The sequence below is a fragment of the Pseudonaja textilis genome, chromosome Z, assembly GCF_049901715.1.
Source record: "Pseudonaja textilis isolate UNSWEBS1 chromosome Z, rPseTex1.2, whole genome shotgun sequence".
Taxonomy (NCBI): Eukaryota; Metazoa; Chordata; class Lepidosauria; order Squamata; family Elapidae; genus Pseudonaja; species Pseudonaja textilis.
In genome coordinates this window covers 108,292,660-108,313,286 of record NC_142008.1, presented here as the reverse complement: position 1 = coordinate 108,313,286, position 20,627 = coordinate 108,292,660, and the positions used below count along the sequence as shown (strand labels likewise).

Below are 20,627 nucleotides of genomic sequence, written 5' to 3'. Positions count from 1 at the left end.
AAATGCAGATACAATCTTGATATGAGAAAGATTCTAAAATGTATGGTTTTAATAAAGGATTAAAAGAATTGGACCAGATATTAACTGGAACAGATGAAAAATTGATGAAGAAAATATATTATTATTTATTAGGTATTAAATTTAAAAGTGAGCTGGTAAAGTGTGAGAAGTACGTCAAAATGAATCAACAGACTTTTGATAATCTGATCCATAGGATACTTTATTAAGGAAAATACTGCAATATGGACTCCTTGACTCCAAAACCATCCTTGACAAATGGTAGGAACTGTGTGATAGAAATGTTAAATTGACTATGTCAACTGCATATAAAGAAAATTTTTATAAAATGTTCTATAAATGACATCTTGCACCAAGATTGGTGAAAATGCATAAGGATAGATCTGCTAAATGTTGGAAATGTAATTAAACACCTGGTTTATGTTACCATATGTGGTGGACATGTCCCCAAACACCCCAAAATTGGATGAAAATACTTACCTGGTTGGGAAAAAAAAGATAAAACAGCATATAAACATGAAACCAGAAATCTTTTTATTGGACATTCTGCTGGAAAAATATGATAAAGGGACTATACAGTTGATTTTACATGTATTAACTGCAGCTAGAACTGTATATGCTAAACAATGGAAATGTGATGAGAACCTGACAGATGAGAATGTAATTAAGAAAATACTAACATGTGCAGAAATTGATACGCTTACTATTGACAAAGAAGAAACTAAATATTTTTTGACATGGGATTTATTTTATCGATGTCTAGATAATAAAAACAAAAATTAGGAAGAGAGGGATATAAAAAGGATAACTGTTAAAATGGAAATCTGTTAAAAATGGAAAAACAATATTATTGTTATTCAGTATTAATGTTATTGTGATGAATGTTATTGTAAACACTTTGATTATGATCTCCTGAAAACAATTGTATCGAGACCACACACTGATTGAAATGGAATTTTTATATATTAATAAAACTTAAAAAAAAGTTTAACCAAAATCAAGTAAAGGTCATTTCCATATAAACAATATATTTATTTATTTATCAAATTTATATTGCAGTGTATTCACCCATAGCAACTCTAGGTGGCTCACACAATGTAAAACCATATTTAAAACAGAAAATAAAAATAAAATTAAAAAATAATAAAACTTCATACTGTACCTATACAGAAAATAGAGATCAGTTGACAAATCTATTACACTTAATGTTTAATGTTTAGTATTAAATTTGATATTAATATTCCACTGAGAAAAATGAAAAAAAAATTACTATTCTACTAAATAAGAACTAAAGATTTCAAAGGAGAAGAAAAGAAAGAAAGAAATGTTTCATTTATTAAGAGTTTCTCTTAATGAGTTGTTCCCTGTTGTTTAGCTCTGGCTTAAAAATAATTATGTAACATTTGGGGAAATAAATGCAGCCCAGCAATCCAGCACTGGAAGCCAAAATAGAGAAAACCTCCACAGCCACCATGTATTTGCCTTTGGTACTCAGGTAGGATGGAACAAAAGAGAGCCACACACTGCAGAAGATCAGCATGCTAAATGTGAGACATTTGGCTTCATTGAAACTACTGGGGAGCTTCCTGGAGAAAAAAGCTACTGTGAAACTGGCAGCTGCCAGAAAGCCCATGTAGCCAAGAACACAGTAGAACATGGTAGCTGAACCTTCATTGCACTGCATTATCATTTCCTCAATTTCTGAATGGTTATCAACATCAGTGAAAGGGGGATATGTGAAGAGCCACACCATACAGATACCTGCTTGAATCAGGGAACAAGTAAGAACAATGCAGGTGGTCAGTGCCTCTGCCCACCCATTTCCTCATTCTGGATCCTGGCTTGGTGGCCATGAAAGCCAGAATCACAGTGATGGTTTTTGCCAACACAGAAGACACAGCCACTGAGAAGACGATGCCAAAGCTACTTTGTCGGAAGAGACATATTATATGACTTGGTGCAACAAGGAACTGCAGTGAGCAAAGGAAGCAGAGGAGGAGGGAGATGAGCAAAACGTAGGTGAGGTTTCGGTTATTAGCCTTGACAATGGGAGTATGGTGATACTTCAAAAACGTTGACAACACCAATATTGTGCAAAAAGAAAAAAAGAGAGCCAGAATAACTAGACTTCTTCCCATTGGTTCCGCATAGGATAAGAAAGACATTCTCTTTGGAAGACATGAATCTTGGTCTTTGCTTGGATATTGGTCTGCTGGACATTCAGAACAGTCATCCATATCTGTAAGAGTTTTTAAAAAATCTTTTTATTCCTGTATTATAATTTCATTATTCCTTCTTTTGTATATGATTTTCCCCTGTCTTTCTTCTTCATCCATGGCTTCATTCATGGCACCAATATTTTCAGCTTGTCTTTGTACTGTCTTATTGTTTTTCTTAAACTTTGGGGATACAGGTTAATAAATGAAAATTAAAAAGCTAGTAATGTGGGGAGCTACATTTTATTTATTATTTGGGATAAAATGTTATCAATAGCATAGTTGTAACTCTTTATATGACTTTAAGGTACAAGTACAATTGCACAAGTACAATTTAAGGTACTTGCTGTCACTTTGAAAGCCTTACATGAGATTGAGATGAGGTTATCTGAAGGATTGTCTCTCCCTGATTACATCCACATAACCCACCAAAGCAGGGGGGCAGAAAATTGTATCTCTCCTCTCCTAAGGAGATACATTTGGTGGGATCCAGAAGAAGGGTCTTCTCCCTCATGGTGGCTCCCTCACTATGGAAAATCTTTCTCTAAGGTCCCAATTTTGACAGTCTTTCACAAGGTCCTGAAGATTGGGTTTTGCAAATAGACTTGGGGAACCCAGAGTGGGATGGAGTTCATCAAATTGTTTTATTGATTGCTGTCATCAGGTGGCTAATGGGGCTATTGTTTTTATTATTGTATATCAGATTTTTATTTTCTGTAAGCCATCCAGAGTCACTGTGTCTCATTCAGACTGAGTGTGTGGCCATATAAATTTTCTAAAATAATAATAATAGGGGTTTCTTTTTCTGAAGGAAAGATGAGAGATTGGTTTGTCAAATTTCTCAAGCATTTCCATTCCCTTAAAGCAAATGTTGTAAAAGGTAAGTTGATGGGTTGTTTTAAAAGTTGACATAGTGAGAAAGGCACAATGCCCAATTCCAGTAATACAATTGAAGGAAATTAAACTTCCTTTAATGATTCTTTCTCCTTTCTTTTTAGGAGAAAGTCATGGGGCAAATACTGCTGATAAATACAGGTTCTCCTTGATTTACAAGTATTTATTCAGTGACCATTGAAAGTTAACAATGGAGTTTTTAAAAAGTGATATATGACTATTTTCATGCATATGACTATAGCAGCATCCCCATGGACACATGATCAAAATTTGGATGCTTGGTAACTGCTTCATATTTATGACTCTTCCAATTTTTCAGGTCATGTGATCACCTTTGTGACCTTCTAACAAGCAAAGCCAATGGGCAAGCCAGATTCACTTTCTAACTGAACAATGCAGCAATTCACTTAAGAACTGTGGCAAGAAAAGTCATAAACCATCTTAACTACTATCTCACTTAGCAATAGAAATGCTGGGCTCAATTGTCATCAGAATTTGAGGACTGCCTATAAAATAATACTACCCAATATCCATATTTACATATTGATGGATCTGCTTGGTATATCCTGCATAATTAAAAGATCTTATTTCATAATGTCTCTTACCAATCAGGCTTGAAATTTTCTCTTTAGGACATGGAACACAATCATAGCAACAAAATTGTTTTCCCTCCTGCTTTCTCCTGAAATTACCAGGGAGGCAGCTCTTAGTACATCGAGAAATAGGTAATGTCTGGTGCAGAAATAGGGGAAAATGTATGTATTAGCATTCTCACAAGTTATTAGCATACAGAAAAAATATATTGATAGAAAAAAAGTCATATGGCTCTTTATTGTACAATTAAGAGGTAGTCAGTTTACCAAGTTTACCAAGCAATCTGAAACTCATTAGCAGGCAACTTTTAAATAAGTTCAAAACTCTCTGTAATGTGGAGCCCTTGGTGCACTTGCAGCTTGTTTGTATTCTTATAGATGTTTATGTAGTCAATTAGGTAATATCTCACAATTCAAAGCATATACTACAATTATATTTTAAAACAACGAAAATAGTAAAAAAAACATTAAATCAGTAAAAAAAACTGTCTAATTTGAAGTAAGTACAAAAGCTAGATATCTGTCTCATTAACAATATAGTGATGGAGTAGCTATTGTGGCAACATGAAAGCCAAATGTGGCCCTAGGTTCTGCTTCAGTATATCTTGCCAATAAGCAACTGAGTCAGAAGGTCATTTTAAAGCAGTTTATTAGGGTACCTTGATATATTTGGGCCTATCTATGAAAAATAAAGAAACAATCTTGAACCCCATGTTTTACTCCTTTTTATAATTAACACAAGAAAGAAGCAAGAAGAAAGTTGATTGGAGAGAATGAAAGTGACCTCCCATTTGCAAAGGAAACTAGTTACATGTAGTCACACATGATACATATTTGCATCTCATAATATCACACGTTTATTAAAATGAGGTCTGGTATCAGATGGGGCATAATTATAAGGAAAGCCAGGACAAACTTTTTTCAAATCTAGAGCTAGACTCCAGCTTTTTTATCAATTTAGGAATGCTAAAGCTAATAAACCTGAACATCATTTTAAAAGAGAGAAAATAAATCAAATGAAAACACAAAGTAACACATTGTAAAACCCATGTCATTTGTTAACCATCTAATCCCAGCCAGCTGACCTTCTTTGGCTGATGGAATGTACAGCATGCCCATCCTATTTCACCTGGTTGGACAGTAAAAAAGACAAGCAAAAAGGGCACTCATTCAGACACCTAGTCCAAAGCCACGTAGGACTTTTTAGACAACCATCAGAACTTTGAATCGTACCTGGGAACACACTGGCAACTAGTGAACTGACTGAGAAGTGAGAAGTGGTGTTATGTGTGCCATTTATCTGGCACCAATTACTACTTGTATTCCCCTCCAGTTGTAGTTTCCAAATGGTCTTCTGTGGGGGGGTGTCCTTGTAGAATATTTACAATGATCCAATATAGAGGTTATAAGGGCATGAGCTAACTTAGTCGGGGCCTCCCAGTCTGGGTATGAATGCCACTGGTGCAACAGACCTACTGCTACCTCTTTTCCCTTAGTGATATTGCTTACAATTTTTTCAAGATTTTTTTTATAACAAATTTTATTAATTTTCAAAGAGAGTACACAGACAAACAAAACATAAGAACATAAAACATCTTTTCTAAAAACTGCTTAACAAAACAAATAAGACATCTCATTTAAGTACAACATAGTTCTAAATTATCATGTTTCCACACACAATTTAATATGCATCTTATATATTCAACTTCATATCTTATTACTGTTTTCCAACTTCTCACTGTTTCTTCCTTTATTTCTGTTCAATTTTATTCATTAAACTTATACTTTCATGTATTTCATATTACTATATTTCATATTATTACTATTTCATATGTTCTTATCCAACATCATTACTCCTCAATAAACAAACATAAACTAACAAAACACATAACATAAAAACATAAAACTTCTTTTTAGAAAGCGGCTTAACCTGGGTTATAACTTTTGTACAGACATAAATCAAATTCATGCTCACCTTATATACTATTTCATATCTTATTTAAAATTCTATATTTTCCATATATCTTCTCCCCTCTTTTCACTCTCTTAATTCTATTTTATTTATTTAATCTCAATTTAAATCATTATACTTGTATCTTTTGTCCGTTCTTTTTCAATTATCCATTTATCTTTCTCTTTAACACAAACTTTTTCCTGTAGTGACTGGTTGAAGTATGACACCTTTCTATTTCCCCCAAATTTAACACTTAAAATAATACATAGTTTCTATTCTGATTCTGCTTAGTACATTCTACATAACATTTTAAAATATAAAACATAATGATCTTATAGTATATTAAAAATAATGTTCCTTAACAAATTAGTTAATTAAACTAATTACACATTAATTACACATTCCCTACAGTATTCTATTAACACATATTTCAAATACAAATACTAAAATACAATCTTGTGTACTTTTGCAGAATCTCTTTTAGATTATGTTTTACCCTTTATCTCTGAAAAAAATGTTTATTAACATCTTGTTTTAAGCCTTTATAACTTCCCTTCACTTTATCCCTTCCTTCCTTGTCAAATCTAACCTTTTTACCCCCCATCTCCAGCTTTTTAGTCTCCCCTCTCTGTTGTATTCCTCTTTTCTGTTGCTTTCTATCATTATATCGATTTTTCACCTTACTTTTCCCTTTCTTGGTTGTTTTTTAGAACTTAAATTCTTCATTTTCTTTTCCTTTTTACCCTTTTTCAAAATCATATGTCCATTAAAGATGGCTTCTTCTTCATCATCCCAGCCTTTTACTTGTTGCATTTCCTGATAAGTAGAAATCACCATTTCTAAAAAGCAAAGGATAGATCCAAAAGAACCCTTGCCTTCTTCCTCTTCTCTTAATTTTTCAGATTGCATTTTCAGTTCTTCAACAGATACCATTGTGAAAGAATTTTTTAAAAAAAAAACAATCCAAATGTTTTCTTAGTCTTTCAAAAGATAGTTAAGGTCCCAAAGTCATCAAGCAATCAAAATCAGCGCAATCAGCACAGTCTGTTTCACTTTCTTCTACTTTCAAGATTTTATGCAACACCAAAAATACAGAAATAGTACGTTTATGTTTTAGTTATACAGGTGGTCTTTGACTTATGACTGCAATCAGGACAAGAATTTATTTTGCTAATCAAGGTGGTTGTTAAGTGCATCATGCCCAAATTTCTTATAGCTTTTAAGGAAATCACTGCAATTGTTAAGTGAATTAGTCAGTCATTAAATGTATCCAGAGTTGAGTGATTGTCAGAAGCTGTGTGGGAAGGTCCCCAATGATGACCCTGGATGCAGCTTCCATCATAATTAGATCTCAGTTTCCAAGCATCCAAATTTTGATGACATGATTGTGCAGAATTCTTCAATGATCATAAGTGTGACAGCTGTAATAAATTACATTTTTTCAGTGCCCCTGTAACTTTTAATAGTTGTTAAATGGATAGGTTTGAAACAAGGACCACCTGTATATTATACAACATCCAGATATAATTATCTGCGTTCAGAACCTACTTGGTTGAAAGTTCTGTGCCAGGTGATGGCTTCATCATGAATGGTGAGCTTTTTTCCCTCAGAAGTCCGGGGATTCAGTTTCCCTACTTTCACTCGATGGAAGGACTGGTTGGGGAATGTGACCCAGTTTATAACATCAAATCCAACAATCAGTTCCCTCTTCTCATCAAACAAAATCTCATCTCCAACATTGTTATTAAGTGAAATACCTTTTAGAAACCGCTGGAGCTGAATATCAAGTAATATACAAAAAGAATGATCAGAATGTCATTAATAAAATAAAATTTCCTGATATATAAAAACATCTCATTAAGAAATTATCAATATTCTGATAGGATTATATTTTTTTCCTGAATACATTACAATTTTCTTAAAATTCCATTTTTATCAAAAAGTGGTCCCCAAATAGTCTACATTTCGCTATCACATTTTATTTAATACAGATCAAATGAGACATTTTCTGTCTTCCAAAGAAAACCTAATTAGAATTGAGAATCTGGATTAATGTCTGAAAGCATGGATATTTTGGCTTGAAAATGGAAGTTAGTAGAATAACAAATTTATTGACTACATGAAACAATCTTTATGACTCTATATATGTATAGTGTGTGTGTGTGTGTGTGTGTGTGTGTGTGTGTGTGTGTGTGTATGTATATGTATAAAGGTACTGAATAGATGAAAGGATGAGAACTTAAGTCCATACCTGCCATGGGTATTGAATCTTAAGTTTTAATATTCCTCTGCACAGGTTTCTTTCCTGTTTTTGTTCAATCTGCAGGGCATGTAAAGCATGAGCTACAACATACACTGCATTGTATATATTGTAACTGTGTCCTGTCATGCTCATTTCAAAAAAAGAACCTGGAACGTCCTTCAATTTCTCCTTCAGAGTACAAATGCCACTATCCTTGTCATTCACCAAGGGACTGGGAAAGGAACAGTCAAAAGTTTGTACCCACACATCTGTGATGAAGCCATCTTCTTTTGATGAGAAATGGTCTCTTGTCTGAATAAAGTGCTGAAATCCTGGAATTTCATTGGAATGAACAGAAAAGGACAGGGAACCATGGATAACTTGAATATCCCAACTCCTTTGGTAGAACACTGATGCAAGATCCATCTTGGAAGCCATGATCCACACCTTACCTTTAGGCTCTAAGGACACTAGTTCCATTTTAGGAAGCTGTAATAGAAACCTCAAATGCAGAAGTGTTTTTTCATAGACAATCACCGCTTTGGCTTTGCTGTTCATTGAAAGATAATATGTTTCTGCTAACCACTCTAGATCATCAGAAATACTGCTGATATAAATTGGTTTTATCTTTTTTAGGAACGCAATGCAAATACCAAGAAGAGGAAACATTGAAAATGTCATTCTCACAAATCTTCCATCATCATCTTCTTTTACAAGAATGCCAACCCAGGTCCATCCAAAGTACAAAAGCAGATGACACAGACCTTTGTATTCAAAACTTTCATCAGGGACCATTTGATAGAAGGAAGAAGACTCACTTTGATCTGGCATCTCTGGATGTGACCCATATATAATCTATATAAATAAAAAAATAAGGAGAAATTAGGAGAATGAAAGGAAATTAGTGGTGTGTGGGGTTTTTTTTTTTTTTTTTTGGAAATAAATAACTGACAGATTGAGATTTCCTAAAATTAAAATTAAAAAGGTTGCCATTGCATTCAAAAATTAAAATTGCATTTTGTATGATATCCAATTAGGCATTTTAGGCTGTTTTTAATAAAAAAAAAGATCTCAGGAGGCTACCCTTTCAGAATAAAATCTTCTAAATTAAAGAAAAAAAATGACAGAAATATCATCAGTTGTTATTGTATAAGAATGAAGGTTTATTTCCTTAGCTTATCAGAAAGATAATATTTTGTTATAACTACTACAGGGAAATGTGATTAATCAACTTTTTTGTTGATCTTGCATACTGTGAATAGTTCCATTTTTAAATAAATATCCTTAATTCACTGTATATTTTATGATTGCACCACTGGACAATGTAATTTTAATTAAAAAAAAAATCTTTTATTAACTTATACACTTTATTCACTTTATTGAAGGATACATGTATAATATTTACAAGTTACAGAAATGTAAATAGATCAAATACAACATATGGTCCTATAACTCATCACACCTCCTACCTGTGGAACTTTGTACGTTTTCAATATATCTCCCATGAAAAGAGAAGTTTCAGCATAAAGAGCTCCAATGACTGCGATCAGATTGTTCTGGAAGCCACATTTATAATTCGGGATTAGTCTCTTCAATGGTGAAAAAAGTTTCATTGTGGCATGATAAGTCCATTTGACATCATAGCTATCAAAAATATTGAAACCCAAGGTAATGTTGGGCAAGATCTGAGCATTTTCATTGATCTCTTTTACAGCAAATATTAAAGCTAAAATATGCTGATAAAACTTAGTCTGGACTCTGTAATTAAAAAGCATTATAAGAGATAATCTGTATCTAACAAAAACCTATTGCAGCAAAAGTATGGTCCATCAAACCATTCAGTTCTTGAATGCAATGCTTGATTTGCATTGCCCATGGAATATATTTTATCACAAAAGCACAATGTCACTCAAATAGTAACATTGGGGACTGTTTAGTTCACGTTTGTTACAATATTGCCTTATTTCTAAGTTTAAGTTACAGTTTCTGGTCCATGCCATTTTGAGGTTCTACACTATTTGTTTGTTTTCTTTTTGTAATTAAGTTAGCTGCAGAGAAAAACATGCATTTTGAAGTTCCATAGTCTTTCTCAGGACAGACATCTCAATGACTAATAGCATTTTCTGCCTCTTCTTGTATTTTGAGGTCAGCATAGTTAAATGGTTAAAGATTGGCTTCAAAACTATTGAGAAGGCCTTAAAACGTGTGCCACCTTACTGTTATTGAGCTATCAATAATTTTTAAGAACTATAGTAATCTTACAGGGAACATATACCCTAGATTATTAAAAACAGGTTTTAATTTTTAACAAAAATATAAATATTTTACTGCCTAACATGCTTTCAACATCACATTTTATCATTATAGCTGATAACTTAGTAAATGTACATACACTAACAGGATGATGTATAATATCAATCAAAAACAGAATTTTAATATAATAAACATGTTTAGAATTAGGCATTTTTTCAAGTTTCAGCACATCTTAAATGAGGTTGTTTTGAATTCCTTTTCCATGATAAGAATTGCTGGCCATTTCCTTAAATATTGCTATTACTACACCAAATCCAACCATTCAATTAAATGAGAAAGACTTCAGTTAGCGAACTCATCGTTTAAACTATTTTTTTGTTAGGACTGATAAATCAGCTAATTTATTACTCACCCAAATTTATTTATTTTACCCTGTAACTAAATCTATTGCTTTGGGCATTATTATTCCAGAATACAATCTGGAATACTAAACCATTTTTTGGAATAATAAATCAGTTAATTTAATTCTTCCTAGAAGTCCAGTGAAAATGAAAAGGAATAAAAAAACTCATCACCTCATTAATGGTTAATCTGAAAAAATTACTTATTTTACCCTGTAACTATATTTATTGCTTTGGAGATTATTTTCCAGAATGCAATCTGGACTACTAAACATTATTATGTAGACATCTTACATGGGTTCTCTTATAAATGAATGGTGGGGATCTTCAAAAAAGGTAGCTGGATCTGGAGGCATGAAGACAAGAGAAGTAATAGCACCCATAATGAAGTCACCAGGCTGGAAATAATTGTGAAGAATAGGGAGAGGATCATGAACCTTGCAATTTTTCATATCAGACATGTAAACCATATCAGTCAAGAATAGGAGCAAAATGTTCGTGATCATTATGCCAAGCTTATGTCCACAATAGAATTTGTTGGATAAAGCTTTAGAATCTTCAAGTTTATGTATGAAGGAACCATGCAGTCACACACTGTTCATAAGACCTAATTTCTACTGATACACTTAGAACAAATCCTAATTTTCAGGAATTATTCTGATAACATTTAGTTATAACTAGAGTCTAGCTCCAAATGGGAACAGAGATGTACTGTTTTCATAAACACTATATTTTGTTCTTGCTATTGCATAAATATTCAATATCTTTAAGTGCAATCGGCATTCAGAATTAATAATATTGATGCTAATTATATATGGAGAGAAAATGGCAATAATTACATTTTTATTTCCCTATAGTATTGTGGAAAAAATGTAATCTCATGTGTAAATACTGATTATTCCAATCTGGCTAATAAATGTCATTTTCAAACGAACCAACTTCAAAGAAATCAATTTATGAATGAAAGAACATTTTTGAGGGAAACAGGGAGCTTTCCTTCTTTATTAGCACTTATACTGAGTATTAAGTCAGAATGTCCAAATATGACTTTGTCCCCAATTAGAGTGCATTTTCAAAACAAAGTTAATGCATGTGGAGGTTCAAAATCCTACAATGTACACATGTGCTTGAAAACAATTCTAATTTTTTAAGGTGCTGGACAGGTAGTCATTGTAAAACAGTTATGATTTCTAGATAAAAAAGGTTATTTTGTTTAATTTTGTCTATACTATGCGAGGGAAACCTTTACCTTTTATTAAAAGATACTAATTAACCAAAAAAAAAGGGATCATGTTACTGATATGACTCAAGGATCCATTCTTTTAAGCCACGAGTATCTAACCTGTAGCATCATGTTGCTGTAACGTGACGTATCACAATGTTTTTTCCCATTCACGGATTTGGGGTCAGTATAGTTTGCATGTGACACATCTGGCCCATGGGCTGTCAGTTTGACACCTCTGTTTTAAGCAAATCTAAACAAAGAAGTCACATCACATCAAACTCTCTTCTCCATATTTTTCATCTCCTCTTGGTTTGTCTGCATCATAAGATCAGATAAGACAAAGTAAGATGAAAAGATAAGATAAGATAAGATGAGTTGATTTGGGGAGAGGGGAAAGGAGAAGAGAAGAAAAACATGTTGTCATTTTTTAATTGTCAGCACACAGGCACACATTAAAAATGAAAATCTATTGCCAACTCTCAAAAGAAAGTATGGATCCACCCATATCCATACATAATACACACATATATGTTATGTCTCCCCTTTAATTGCAGGAGGGCAAAATGAAACAAGCAGTTCACAAACCAAAAAGCAAACCTTCCCGAAAGGACCGTGGAAGGGTTTCCAGTCCTCAGCAATAAATCCAAACTCTGTCCGGCAAACCTGACATGGCTATAAATCCCAAAGCCTCAAAGAGTTCTCTCCATGTGATCACTCCCATAAATCACTTTGCTTCTGGCAAAGCTCGCCAGCCAAGCCGTTTCCTTTTATCCACTATGAGGGCGTGTTAATCTCCTTAATTAGTCACTAGCTCGATGCCTCCTTCCTAATTGTGATTGACGCCTCAACTTTCGTCTGTTACGCACATCTAGCCAGGTTCTTTCCAAAGTCTCCTCCCCACTAGAAAAGTCTCGCAAGTGTTCCTGGTTAGCTATTCCTGGCTGTTGCTCAGCCAGAGGAGAAGAATCAGAGGAGGTTGAAGGTCCTGACAGCTCTATTAAATCAGGTTTGTCCCTCCTAGTTACATCCATTTCCTCATCCTGACTGCAATCTAAATCGCTCAACAGAGCCGGCTCATAATTTACTGCCATTTCCTCTTCGCTTGAGCTCCCATCTGCCAACGGAACAGATTCCAACTCCAGAGTCACAACACTATCCCTCACCGCAGGGCCCTTCCCCCGAATCTGATGATCTGGATGCGGTTTCAAATGGAAACAGTCATGGAACCTCTGAACAATGTCTGGGGCATGAACCGTGGAAGCATCCATCCATGAAAAAGCTTCCAAACCATTCACTCTCCTTCCGACTAAATACTAAAAGCGACCCTTTAGCCAACGAGAATCAGTAACGCTGACTACCGAGTCATCAACATCAGCCTCCTCACTGGATGGTGATGGAGAAACCGCACCAGCGGGAGCATTCTGGGGAGTCATGAACCAGGAGGGAATGATGGAAGATGGGATGAATGCGCATGGAGCGCGGCAAGGTGAGTGGATACACCACAGGGTTGATGACCGCCTCAATCGGGAATGGATTGATGAAACGATGGTCCAGCTTCCTAATTGGATGATTGACCCGAAGGTGCCTTGTGGATAACCACACCTTGTCACCCACAGCTAACGGAGGCGTTGCTCTACAAGAACGGTCCGCAAACCGTTTGTAATCTTCCTTCGCCCGTTCCAGTTGTTGCACCACTAAACGGTGAACTGCTTGTAATTCCTCAAGAAAGTCTTGTGTTTCGGGAACTGGGGAGTCCATCATGGTTAACGGAAAAAATCAGGGATGATAGCCCACATTCGCATAAAACGGCGTTACACAAGTGGAGGTATGTTGAGAGTTATTAAAGGCGAATTCTGCCAAAGGGAGGTATTTCACCCAATCGTTTTGCTGATGATTGACAAAACATCTCAAATATTGAGTGAAAATGCCAATAAACTTCTCAGTCCCGTCATCAGTTTCCAGATGGTGTGCTGACACCAGACACACCTGCACTTGTAATGCTGACATTAACCGTTTTCAGAACTGTGCAGTGAACTAGACCCCACGATCTGAAACCACCTTATCCGGCAAACCATGTAAATGAAAAACATGCTGTAAGAATAACTGAGCCGTAGTGTGGGCCGATGATAGCTTCCGACAGGGAATGAAATGCGCCATTTTAGTCAGCATATCGACTACCACGAGCACCATCGTGAAACCCGATGAGGATGGCAAATGCGTGAGAAAGTCCATGGAGATCGCTCCCCATGGTCTGTCCAGAGTCGGCAATGGTTGCAGGAGTCCTGGAGGTGCACCCGACGCTGCTTTCGCTTGCCGACATTGTATGCAAGAAGCGACGTAAGAAAACACATCATGACGAACCCGAGACCACCAAAAAGTGACTAAGTGCAGGGTTTTGTAGAATCCAAAATGCCCAGCAGCAGGGTTGTCATGACATTGCATCATGATGAGAGCTCTAAGCAACCTGGTGGGTACATACAATCAACCCCGATGTCGTAGCAAGCTCTCTTCAAAAGACCATGGGGAACCAGGTCCAACTTCCCCCCTCCTCTGCTGCATCCATGCGTCTAATCACTGTGCCTCCCATATTCAAGCCTACTGGATCTTCAAGCACAGCCAATGATTCCGGAGGCAACACCGTTCATGGAGGGAGAGGATCCTCGGGACCGAGATATTCGGGTTTCCTAGACAACGCGTCTGCTCTCTGATTCTGCCCGCTTGGAACATATGTGACGGAAAAATTGAACCTTGCAAAAAACAACGACCACCGGATCTGGCGTTGGTTCAACTTCCTGGCAGTAGATAAATGTTCCAAATTTCTGTGATCCGTCCAAAACTCCACCTTATGCTGAGCCCCCTCTAGATGATGTTGCCAGGTCTCAAATGCAGCCTTAATAGCCAACAACTCCTTTTCCCAAATAGTATAATTACGCTCAGAAGCTGTGAGCTTCCTAGAATAGTATGCGCAAGGGAAAAGAGGTGTGCCATCCTTTGGAGCTTGCAACAATACCGATAGCCACATTAGAGGCATCTGTCTCGACCACAAATGGACGATTCGGATCAGGATGCCTCAATATCGGCTCGGCCACAAACGCTTTCTTTAAAGTTTCAAAAGCCTGTTGTTGTGGAGGCCCCCACTGGAACAGGACCTTCTTACGAAGGAGCTGAGTAATAGGATCCATTAACTTAGCAAAACCTGGAATGAAGGTCCTATAGTAATTGGCGAACCCCAAAAGACGTTGCACGTCCTTCACATGATGAGGGGCTTCCCAACTACACAAGGCTTCAACTTTTTTAGGATCCATAGCGATACCCTCGGGAGAGATGATATGCCCTAAAAACTCAATTGAAGACTGAAAAAAGAAACACTTCTCCAGTTTCGCATAGAGCTTATGCTCCTGAAGACGCTGCAGCACTTAACAGACCTGATGAAGATGGTGATCCCTGGACCGGGAGTAGATCAAAATGTCGTTCAGATATACCATGACAAACCTATCCAGCATATCCCAAAAAATGTCGTTCATCAAATGCTGGAAAACCGCGGGAGCGTTGGTCAGACCAAATGGCATGACGGTGTACTCGAAATGACCATAACGAGTGCCAAATGCCGTCTTCCACTCATCCCCCTTGCGCATCCAAACCAGGTTGTAGGTCCCATGCAGATCGAGTTTAGTGAAGATAGTAGCCTCCCGCAACCACTCCATTAATTCCGGAATGAGCGGTAAAGGATAACTATTCCTCACTGTGATAGAGTTCAGACGGTGATAATCACAACATAAGTGTAATTCTCCCGACTTCTTTTTAACAAAAAGAATGGGAGCCAGAAGAGGAGACGACGATGGTCGAATAAACCCCCGAGCCAAGTTTTTATCTAAAAACTCTTGAAGCGCAGCCAACTCAGGCTCCGACATGGAGTATAACTGACCCTTGGGCAGTGGAGCATCTGGTATCAGGTCTACAGGACAATCATAGGCACGATGCAGTGGTAACTGATCCGCCTCCTTCTCGCTGAAAATGTCGGAGAAGTCCGATAGCTCTGGAGATATGGAAACAGCAGGAGCGGCGGTGATATCCTGGCCAGCGCAGATATGTCTCAGATGGTCCACACATTGGAGACTTGGAAAAGAAATGGCATTCTACGCCCAGGCCACCAATGGATCAAGCAAACGCAGCCAGGACATGCTGAGTACCAAGGAGAGATGAAGATTCGAGGTGATATAAAAACTTATCGCCTCCTCGTGATCCCCATGACCATACGCACTGGCTGGATGGTGAAACGAATGGGCCCAGACTTGAGCTCATGCCCATCCATGGTTTCCACCTTAATGGGTGGTTCCACAGCAATCAATGAGATCTCATAGTGCGTAGCAAAAGCTTGGTCCATAAAGCTGGTTGTAGCCCCTGAGTCCACCAATGCAACAGCGGGAATTCCCCCCTTCTGGGACTGCAAAAAGATTCGAGTGTCCAAAAATAAATGTCGAGGAGGCCTGGATTCACTTCAGCAATTTGGGGTGGGAGTGTGGAACATGCCCGACCTAGGGTTTCCACGAGGTCGGGCCTACCCCGTTTCCTGATGGGTCAGGAATGCATTCAGGCACAGGTTTGCGGGTCCCTCTCCATTTGCAGGAATTAGCAAAATGTCCCGAACCCCCGAAATAAAGGCACAAGCCTTCCTGAAACCTTCTAGAACGTTTTTGCACTGTTAAACGAGGGCGGAGTGCACCCAACTCCATTGGCTCCTCGGTCTTAACCATAGTTTGAGAAACTTTCGGTGGCATGGTTTGTAAACGAGGAAGAGAAGATGGTTCCACAATGGGCCGTTCGCTTCCACGCTGTTGTAAGCGGGCTTCAATTCGCAAACACTGTGTTATTAGTGCATCCAAAGTTGCAGCCCGCTCCGCATGTACTAACTCATCTTTGATGTTATCTGCCAAGTCCCCCTGAAATGCATCCATGTGAGCCAATTCGTTCCAGGTGGAATCCATACAGAGCAAACAAAATTCTGCAATATATTCCTGCAGGGGGCGTTTCCCCTGATAAATGTCCTGTAACCGTCTTGCCACAGTTTGAGTTTTAATTGGGTTCTCAAACATAATCCTCATTTGTTGCTGAAAACCCTGAAAATTATCTAATAAAGGACTATCTTGAGTTAACAAGGGAGTAGCCCATTTGGCAGCCTGCCCAGACAAAAGGCTAATAATGAATCCTACCTTAGCCTTGAAGAAGGACCAGAGAAGGAATATATTTTATATAAGTTAGCTAGCTCCTGAGCATATTATAACTCTCTGATCTATAGGTCATAGGGACAGAGGGCAACTCTGTCTGTGTTACGCTAAAGAATTAGGAAATCTATTTAGAGGAAGTAACAATGTATTTAAAGTTGAAGAACAAGGAAGCTGCAATCAAGGGAAGGTCATGGAAGCATTTTTCGTAAGTGTAAGATAATGGCAAAAGATAAAATATACTTACAGACATCCTGTCTTCTCTACCACATCCTCTTTCTTATGTTTTGTTTGCAGGACAAAATATGTTTTTAGGTATTTTGTAAGCATAAAATCCATATTTGGTAAATAGGTCATAGATGAACGCCCAGGCTTGGGCTGAAATCATCATAAGGTATAAAAGAACTAACCCTAGCATGTAATGGGGGTTCAGAATTTGTCATGTTAATGCTCTGAACGCTTTCGCAAATAAACCTGAATTCTTCCACCTCTCGTGGTCTCTTGTTCTGTGTTGAAACCGAGACTGCTGCAACATTTTCTGGCGAGACTCCGGGACTGGAGGGGCCCTGAGGCCCTCTGGGTGGTCCATCCCGACAGTCAGTGGATCGGTGAGTTGGAGGGAACATCCCAGGCGCCATCGGACCCTTTGAATCCGAGGGACTTCCCAGACGGCTGACTGCTGCTGTCGGCGATTGACGAACCCACGAACCACTGGTGAGAGGTGAGAAGAACAGGACTGGGGCTGGCCAGCAGTGAAAGAGGAATAAAAAAAAGGAGAAGACGCCTGCAGGCAAGTATTGGATGGGAAATATAATCCTCCCTGTAAGCAGGGACGGGAGGAGAGGACTGATCACCCTCTCTTAACAGATAAAGTGGGTGGACTTGTCAAGTCTGATTGGAAAAGAGAGAGAGCCTACTGCAGTTCCCATTGGTGACTGTGAGTCTCCAGCACCGTGGGTCAGTAGAAAGCGAGTGGCGTCCGCAGTTCCCATCGGAGACCGTGGAACATCCGGCTCCTGGGTCGGGCGTGTGTGAGTGGGTGTCTATGTGAAAAATCCCCTGCTGTGTTTGAAGAAAGTGGGACCCTTACCCTCTTCTTCAATTTCCTCTCCTCTCTCTCTCTGTCTGTTTATGTGGGAGGATTATGGGTGGTAGACAAACTAAACTCTGGAGGTTATGATGAAACATTTTAAGGAGGCTTACCAATCTCAGGATTATGGGTGTAAATGGGATAGGCAGAAATTGCGAAAATTTTGTGAAAGTGAATGGCCCAACCTGGGATTGGGTGGCCCCGTGGGTACACCTGATATTTCACTGCCGTGCAGGTACATCGTAGGGTCTTCCACCCAATGTTAGGCTACCCAGATCAGGGTCCATATATAGATGTGTGGCTGGATTTATTGAATCATCCACCCCTTGGCTACGACGACTTAAAATGCAGCGGTGTAAAGCCCTGCTATCACGACATGTTACTCTTAAAAAATACAGAGATCTGTACAAGTGCTGCCTAGTTGTCCCGAGGAAGTTCCAAACCCCCCCCCTTATGTACCACCGGGAGGTTTTGAAGAAGGGTCGGAGGGGGAGGAATCGGGAGGGGTGGCAGACTTTATGGCACGATTAGATCGACTATCTCCATATCTAAAAAGTCCCCCAAGGTCAGAGGGAATGGATAGATCGGTCCAGGTGGATAGATCACTGCCTTCAACATCCACCCCAAAGGAAAGGTCCGTGGACCCTACCCCATCCACTTCAGCGCCGGGAACATCTGCTATGACCGAACCGGTCGCAGCTAGAACTCGGGCAAAAACAGAACAGGCTTCCCTGACAGCCCCCCTGAGACAAGTGGATCAGTTGGCAATTAATCCAATTAATGGAGGTAGCTCGAAAAGTCTTTGCAAATAGGGATAAAGAGGAGGACAGGGAAAAAAGATCAGAAGATGCAACGCAAGGCTGAATTAATGGCACCAGCCATGATGTGGGCACCACGAGGATGGTCAAATCCACGTGGTGCGGGGTCCGGCTCACAGAGGGGCCGGGCAATAGTCGGGAGAAAGGGGAAGATGGGAACTCGGCCATAACCAATGTGCTTTATGTAAGAAATATGGGCATTGGAAAGGTGAGTGTCCCGAATGTGAACTACCCAGAAATAGGGAAGGACCCCACGAAGCCTCAGTTTTCGTGGTGGAAGATGGTCAGAGAAGGCTGACCCAGAGGGGTAGAGGACAGACAGAAACCAGACGGGGTTGGGCGGACCCCTCTGGTGGGCTTGGCTCAAGCAGAGGAATGGGACTGAGGCTGACCGGGTTCAGTAAGCCTCCCTGAACCTATGGTCAGACTGAATGTGGGAGGCAAGCCAGTTACATTTTTAGTGGATATCGAGCTACCCGATCAGTTTTAACCCAACCCTTAGCGCAGGCATCCCATGAAACTATTAATATTCAGGGAGCAACAGGGACAACTTTACAACGTCCCTTTCTGGAGCCCCTTGAATGCACCTTAAAAGGGCAGGCTATAACACACCAGTTCGTTTACATGCCTGACTGCCCTGTCCCATTATTAGGAAGGGACCTTCTCTGTAAAATGAGGGCACAATTATCCTTTAATGAGGATGGTTCCATGAACCTGGGGTACAGAAAAGTAACCTTGTCTGTACCTTTGGAAGAATCCTGGAGGCTTATGGTAGCGAGGGATTTTGGGTGCGCTGACAAGGAAGTCTGGAGGCAGTTTAAAGTTCCCTATTTGTGGGCGGAAGATAACCCCCCTGGTTTTGCAGCACACCATCCACCCATTCTAATTGAGGAAGTGCCTCTGAAAGTGCCTGTGAGAATCAGACAGAGGGCATACCCTCGCCACTTCATGCAAGCTATCCAGGATATTATTGACTTATATTTAGAACATCATATCCTGGTACCTACTGAGTCGCCCTGGAATACCCCCATATTACCAATTCCAAAGGGGGATGGTCGTTTTCGCCCTGTTCAGGATTTGAGGCCTGTAAACCTAGCCACTATAACAATCCATCCAGTAGTTCCCAATCCCTATGTCATATTGGGACTCATCCCTCGGGAGGCCCAGTGGTTTTCTGTGATAGACTTGAAGGACGCTTTTTTTACCATCCCCATACACAAGAAAAGCCAGCATTTACTTGCTTTTGAGTGGGAAAACCCTAATATTGGTAGGAAGCAGCAATATACCTGGACCAGGCTGCCTCAGGGATTTAAGAATTCACCTACACTTTTCGGTGCAGCTTTGGCCAGGGATCTGGAGGCTTTACATATACCAGCCCCAGATGTGGTCTTACAATATGTGGATGATTTATTAGTAACAGGATATGCAGAGGACGCGTGTTGGCAAAATACAGCTGATTTACTTTCACTACTGCAAGATTTAGGCTATAAAGCATCTAGAAAGAAAGCACAGTTAGTTCAGCAAAAGTTCAGGTATCTGGGTTATGACATTGAGCAAGGGAAGAGGACGTTGGGCCACGAGCGGAAGGAGGCCATATGTCAACTTCCTGTTCCAACTAACAGGAGAGAATTACGAGGGTTTCTGGGCACGGCTGGTTTCTGCCACATCTGGATTCCCAACTTTAGCCTAATTGCAAAACCT

At 38.9% G+C, this 20,627-nt stretch overlaps 1 pseudogene across 1 annotated transcript; it reads right to left on the bottom strand.

Annotated features, from left to right (window-relative positions):
* Positions 1–1,354: 1,354 nt before the first annotated feature.
* On the bottom strand, positions 1,355–10,935 carry LOC113452765 (vomeronasal type-2 receptor 26-like; annotated as a pseudogene). The gene is made up of 5 exons (XR_015740250.1): positions 10,866–10,935; positions 9,387–9,561; positions 7,224–7,451; positions 3,734–3,860; positions 1,355–2,257 (listed from the first exon to the last, which is right to left on the bottom strand). The product of XR_015740250.1 is annotated as a vomeronasal type-2 receptor 26-like (transcript).
* Between the last annotated feature and the right edge of the window lie 9,692 nt (positions 10,936–20,627).